The sequence below is a fragment of the Engraulis encrasicolus genome, chromosome 9, assembly GCF_034702125.1.
Source record: "Engraulis encrasicolus isolate BLACKSEA-1 chromosome 9, IST_EnEncr_1.0, whole genome shotgun sequence".
Taxonomy (NCBI): Eukaryota; Metazoa; Chordata; class Actinopteri; order Clupeiformes; family Engraulidae; genus Engraulis; species Engraulis encrasicolus.
The window spans coordinates 39,073,077-39,080,576 of record NC_085865.1 but is presented as its reverse complement, the minus strand read 5'-3'; the positions used below and the strand labels follow the sequence as shown (position 1 = coordinate 39,080,576).

The window sequence follows — 7,500 nt, the reverse complement described above, 5'->3', positions numbered from 1 at the left end:
TAAAGGTATATCAGGGTTAAACAGAGAATTTAGGGGAAGATATATTTCAGCGCAAATTACAAAGGAGTTGCATCATATTTGAAGTAGATCGAGATAGAGTTTAGAAATGAGTTCAGTGTTGTTAAAACCATTTAGTCATGCATGATTGTGTGCTAACTAATCTGAAATGTGATCATCCTCATACCAGTGATTTTGGTAACCCTGTCTTTCCACAAGATGTTATAGACATTCTTAAAAACGTATAATGTGTCCATATCCAAATATATAACTATTAATACATACTACTAATATCACTTAAAGGTACACTGTGCAAGATTTTTAGTTGTTTATTTCCAGAGTTAATGCTACCCATTCACTAATGTTACCTTTATCATGAATCACCACCATCAAATTCTAAGTATTCATTATCTGGGAAAATTGCACTTTTCATACATTACAGTTTTTTTCAATTGCTATCAAGCTTTTGTCCAATCCTCAGCAACATTTGTAAAACTCTTAGTACAGTTACTGTAACACACCAAGGGCTTTCCATTGCCATACAGTTGACACATTCCTTTTTCACACAATTAGCAGTCAATGAATGCATTTCTAAAATGCTATTTTTTTTTTTACATACAGGATGACTGCAGCAACAAAGCTATTTATCTTTTATGGCTTATTTACACATGCTTACAAAATGCCTTTGCATGACATTACTAAGAATACAGTAAACAGATTATTGATGAAAGCAGAAGAAAACCCTCCAATTTCAGTTGTTTGGTTCTGTTGACAGTGTTTGTCAACAGTTTTTACAGTAAAATTGTGGTCTCGCAAACACAGAAGGAAAATGCTTTTGTAACAGTTGGAAAGAACTGTTGGAAATACATGAAAAGTTATTATAGATTCAGTAATTTCAGGCCCGGTTCTAGGCAATTTGCCCTTGGCAAATCAATCAATCAATCAATCAAATCAATCCACCCTGTTCCTTCAGTGGATTTACAAAATTAGCATCTGTAAACATAGTCTCTTCAGTACAGATCTGTACTAGGTGGCCATGAATTCCATTGACAGCATTGTCAGGGTAAGATTTACTGTAATGCTTTACTTTGTGTGACAATGTAATTCCTTGGGAAGTTCAGACTTTAACCTCCGAAGACATTTGGTACCCTACGCAACCGCCTTGTTTGTGCTTTTATGTGTATTTGTTTCATGATATTTTGTTCACTATAAGTAATATTGCAAAACCTTCTATGTTCTATCATCCTATACACAGTATTTTTACTGCTTCTTACTGGAATCATCTTGAATGTAAAGAACACATGAGGTCACAGTCCTGTTGCCTTTGGAAATTAAGTGCAAACAGTGAATTGCATGATTTGAATGCGCAACCTGTAAAACTGAAACATAAAAGTCTATGCAGCTTCTGTTATGTTGACAATAGTCAGTGTTTTGAAGTCTTGTGTAATTTGATTGACTCAATGTAAATTGTGAAATGAAAACAATTGTTATTTTTTTGACAGACGTATTTATTTTTCAGCCATATTTCTAGTGTTTTGGTAAGGGGAGTGTGTACAGAAAATGATGTGTTCTATTTTGAAATGAGAACTTTGTGTATATTTAACAGTGTGTGCTTTTGAGAGGAAAATTAACCGTTTGGCCAATTGTGTTTGGTACAGTCGGTCCCCCTACAATGCACACCCTTTACCGAGGTAATGCCACGTCATCCACCTCGGTACGTACCGGGCCTAGCTGCAGTGTACCCAAACAACCGCCAGGTGGCACTTGGGAGCGCTTGCTATACTTGGGAGCGCTTGCTATACTTGGGAGCGCTCGCTATCCATGATTTGCATGTGACGTCAAACGTTCTAGTGGACGGCTACTGGACGGCAAGAGTGCCGCATTAATGAATGGATTCCTATGGGACTCGCAACGTTTAGTAACTCATAACGTAACTTAGATCGCCGATAAACTAAACACCGTGAACACCCATTGTGCTGTTTGTTACAAAAACAGATAGGGTTACAAACCAGGCGTGACTTTTCACTGGATCTCAAAATAAAACGAGAAAGCTGAGGTGAATCGCGGCAACCAACTGGAAAACCATCAAACTAGCTTACTCAAGTAGCTGGATGAGCACCACGGTAAGTTTCTCATTTGTCATCCTTTATATCACCATTTGTCTCTTAATTCGTGAACGCTAGTTAATTTAAGTCTAATGTGCAATTTCAGTGGCTTTTTCTGTGAGGTCAATGTAAGATGCTTTCCATGATTAACGTTAATTATCAGCATCATTACGCTATGATGGACGTATGCTAAGATATTGCAGGCTGTAACACAAACACGGAATTCATAAAGCTCTTGGTGAAATAGCAAGGCTATGACGTGCATACTGTTAAGGTTCAAATGTAAAAATAAACCATATGTGTACATCTCTAGCGCTGATTTCCCAAGTAGTAGGCCTACTCTCCAGCATGATGCTGTCATGATTTATAATGACATGCATAGGCCCACCAGTGTCGATGTTGTTGTCAATAATATGAAGTCCACCACTTTGTTGTGTTGTCATCCAAATTGTCTGCCCTCTGAAATCAGTCACACACATCAGAGGCTTAATGGTTTGGGAAGTGGTATTAAGATTGGAGGGTTGCAGGTTCAAATCCCATCCTACTACACCTACACCCCTTCACCTCCCATCCAGGCTGAAGTAGGCCTACCCTTGAGCTAGGCACCAAGCCCCATGCTGCAGGGACAGTTAACAATTCACTGTGAGTAACGAAGTTGCTTTGGATAAGTGTCAGCTAAGTGTTATCTTTCTGTTTCTCCAGATGAGAAGAGCGATGATCTGATGTCATGACACATTGGATGTATGGAAGAGCCAGAGGTCCAGCACACCAAGTCAAGTTTAGCCGATTTCAACCTCTTAATCACACCAACTCAATGTAGTAATGTTCATTCAATGGCTCAAAAACTTTATTTTTAGACACAAAGTACAAATACATTTCAAGGTTTTGTAGGTGATGGGAGGGGATATCTATTCTGGGGTGGATATGTACAATAGACGTGCAAGTACTTATTTATATTAATAAATGGTTATCTGAACTAGGCCTGTAATAGTCAACCCATTGATGCTGGATGCTGTGTACACGTTGTATTAACCTAGGTGCCTGGAGCGACACAGCATTTAGGCATGACATATTAGATTTTTTTAGATTAAAAATGTGGGTATGTTAGAGCTGAATTAACATGTTCTAATGCAAGAGGATGGTCTTAGCTTTTAAAACTCATATCATGTCTGTATGTGCTTCAGAGACTTATTTAGTTATTTGGGTTTTTTTATAGGATGAGGACACCTTTCTTAAAAAGGGCATAGGCAATTAGCTGGCATTTTGGTGCCGGCTGAAATGGGTTAATATTATTTACATACAGCACTATCCCCATACCAGTATACCCATGTCACCTGAGATATACATTTAGTGGAGACAATATAATTAGTTAGACTAGACTGAAGATTGACAGGCGGTCATGGGTAAGTGGTTAGAGTGTCAGCCTTGTATCCCAAAGGTTGCCGGTTGGACTCCCGACCCACCAGGTTGGTGGGGGGAGTTAAGTAATCAGTGCTCTCCCCCATCCTCCTCCATGACTGAGATACCCTGAGCATGGTACCGCCACACTGCTCCCTTGGGGCGCCATTGGGGGCTGCCCCCTTGCACGGGTGAAGCATAAATGCAATTTCGTGCAGTGAACACTTGTGTGCTGTGTCACAATGTCAATGGGAGTTGGAGTTTCCCAGTTGGGCTTTCACAGAAAATGTTCTACGTTGTTGTATTAGTACAATAAAATAAGCAAGACATGTCTGGATGGACTTCATCATTTCAGTTATTTATTATCACAACTACTCACCATCAATGACAACCAGGGCTCACCAGCCAACCAGCCAAATGCTGGGAAAATTAAGTTTTGCTGGTAGAAAAGAAAACATACTTGGCACTTTGACCCATTATTTAATGTACCGGTATGTTTGGAGATTAACATACTAGCCATTTTGGCTACTAGTGAATAAAAAAAGTTAATTTAGAGCCCTTCTGAAAACTCCAACAACTGGTACAGGTGATCAGTGCATCAGGGGAGAAATGTAAGGGAAGGCCGGGGCCCGATGGATGAGGGGAACAGCATCACTGATGGTGAGGTCCTGGTGCTGCTGCAAAGCCAAAGCGAAAGAAGCCTCTCTGGACACCTCTTCATGTTGGCTCCCCCATCTAATTAGAAAAAAAGAAAAGACAAACATGCTATTTAAATGAATCTAGCCATGCATTGTAATGTACTGGTACAGTACTGAATAATTAACTCCCTTGGCAATGTTGTCTGAATTAAAATGTGATGTAAAATGTCAGAAAATAACACTCATCCCAACTTACTAGTCATGTATTTACCTGTGCTGCTGGGATGCAATTCTTGGACGTCATCCTGGCCACCATGACTCATGGTTTTAGTTTGGGTGCTGACCACCTGACTGATGAACCTGCAATTACTAAACAATAAAAACAATAAAAGATAAATAACAGGTTTGTTGTGCTTTTCTTTCTCTTGTGAAGGTCATCTTTTCAAATGATTTATTTAATCAAATCAAATCAAAATTATTTAATCAAAGTATGTAACCGACATTCTGTCCTATGTGTTTCTACATGTGCAATGTAATGCAACACCGATTTGAAACATTGAAGTATGTCAAGTCAGCTTTTATTGTCACTTTCTTTATGGTCATACAAGGGAAACGACGTTTTCTCTCTACCATGCCAGGACATAGACAGGACTGACAATTTACAGACAGACAGAAAGTGCAAGACAGGACAGGTAGCAGTGATGGACTGGTAACATAAGTGGTCAATAATAATACAGTACAAATTAACATATTGGACATGTAAACAGAAGATAAGATATAGAATTATATTTCACAATAGCCTACATTGTGCAGACGTGGCTGAAACAACAATGAAACCCACTTGATGAAACGAAGCGAGATAATTCAAGTTAACCTACAAGATACATCTGAGATGAAAAGATATGCTATTCAAAACACCGCTTTGCGAAATGCCTGACACAAAATGTACCGTGCGTCTTGTAGCCTAGTAAGTTAGGTTAGCAGCATTATCTTACCTGTGCCATGCCACGAAGAAGAGGATGCAGCCGCGGTGCCCAGCCACCAATGAAGAAACGGTGCATAAATCTGCTTATTTTGCCAATGCAGACGTTTGGTTTGAGTTCACAACTTTACTGAAGAAAATAAACACGGGATTAAAAAAAAAACATCGCAGGCAGAGTAAGTTCATGGCTAGAAGCAAGCAACAACTTTCTCTTCTTCTCCCAGTTTCTCGTACCGCCCGTCCCCGTTATGCCATCTAGTGGAGCAGAATACATTTGAATAAATCTATGATTTGAACACATCCACCGTGGCCAACCTAGCCTGATAACGCCAGGTACATATCCCGTTTAAAAAAATACAAGAACTACGTTTTTCTTTGGTATTTTATGGTCAAAGTTGTCTTCGTCTGCATAATTCCTATGTACGAATGTGTACTTCTGCCGTCCAGCAAAAACGATTACGTAATATTGTGACGTCAATGCAAATGATGGATACGCTTTAGGCTACCACGTGGTAGCGCATGTTCAGGTTTGTAATGAGAGATCAAGGACCCAAAAACCCATAATCCAGAAAACCTGTATATTTATATGATATCTCTCTCTCTCTCTCTCTCTCTCTCTCTCTCTCTCTCTCTCTCTCTCTCTCTCGTTCTCTCTCTCTCTCTCTCTCTCTCTCTCTCTCTCACACACACACACACACACACACTTTCTCTTGCATACACACAATACACATTCAAGCGCAAATGGGTAGGCAACATTTATTACCATGGAATATTTTAGACGATGTTGACGGCATATTAATATACCGTAAAGTTCCATATAATAGCCGAGTTCCAATTAGCGGCCGGGTTCCTTTTAAGGGCCGGGTGTACGAGGATATTTGACAGATAATGGCCGGTGTTAGTCTGTGTTAAGAGGTAGGTACCACCTGTAGGTGGTAGTCTGTGTTAAGAGTTTAGATAAAGTATCCAAAGTATGGGTAAGCGCTTGTTAGCAATTGAAAAACAAACTGTAAAAGGGGGATCTTCTCCATGGTTTTCCATTTTGAATTTCCAGGAATAGACATTTTTAACCGCAAAAAGGACTGTAATTGGGCCATACTATAAAATATTAGTTCATTACTTAGTAAACTTTCATGAAAAGATCAAATTTGGCAATAGGCAACCCAGTTTCAATGAGCAGCATAGTTGCAGTACCTTTTTTGACCATTTCCTGCACAGTGTACCTTTAAATAATTTTGTTATGTATTACTCGGTTGTAGAGCTTTACTTCGCTTACAAGTGCCGTCATGAGTACATATGTATTAATAGTAATGAATACAAACTTCAACCCAATAAACTTAATGACTACTCTATAGTGCTGTATATTTGTGTTATAGTGATAATGTTATAATGTGTACACAATATTTATTGGAGGAGTAAAAGCTATTCTTGTCACCTTCCAAAAGCAAGTCATATCCAGTAAACATTTTGGCATGTGAGTCAGAATATGGTCTCCTCCTCCTCACTTTATTTACAGTGCACTGCCGAAGTTTGACATATGGTAGCATATGTTATAAATAACAAAAGTTCAAATAAACTGACTATGTACTGTGGAGTTTTTATTTTTCTGTACACGGAGCAAATCTTCCACTTCAAGAGAGGGTGTGTTGGTGTAAATATGTATGAGGCCTTTGTGGGGAATATCAACAGCTCACACCTGATTCTAATCACACGTGATGTATGTGAGAAACACTCAATTTTCTCCTTTAGCTATGGATTCTGTGGCTTGTTTACTCTGCTTTTCTCACACATACCGTACACACAAAAGAAGCACACTCAAGTAGTAGATACACTCACAAGCCGGCACCGGTACACACACACACACGCACACACGCGCACACGCACACGCACACGCACACATGCACGCACAAACGCACACACGCACGCACACACACACACACACACACACACACACACACACACACACACACACACACACACACACACACACACACACACACACACACACACACACACACACACACACACACACACACACACACACACACACAAAGTCTGTGCAAATGAGCAAATGTCCTTCAGTGACAAAAAGTGACTTTTTTTGAAGAAGTGGAACACTTTGCCCATCAAGGCAAGGACTAAGCAATGTTGAGTTGGCTTTGCAGAAGATGGACTGTGGCTCCAACTGGAATTTATCTTTTTAGACAACCCACTCTTGATATTGGATGATACAGTATGGATTAGACTGTATCCACAATGAAAAAGCAATGAGCATTATGCTTTGTTTGTCAAACTAGCATCTTTGAGGACATACAAAAATGTTTGCCCTTCCTATATGTCACTATAATTGTTCCTATTCATTTGTATTTTCCACTACCTT

General features: G+C 39.5%; 1 protein-coding gene across 1 annotated transcript in view; it reads right to left on the bottom strand.

The window, feature by feature from the left end:
- Positions 1-7,500, bottom strand: part of LOC134455279 (cadherin-12-like) — a 176,415-nt gene that overhangs the window by 43,230 nt on the left and 125,685 nt on the right. The gene's annotated exons all lie outside the window — the stretch shown is intronic.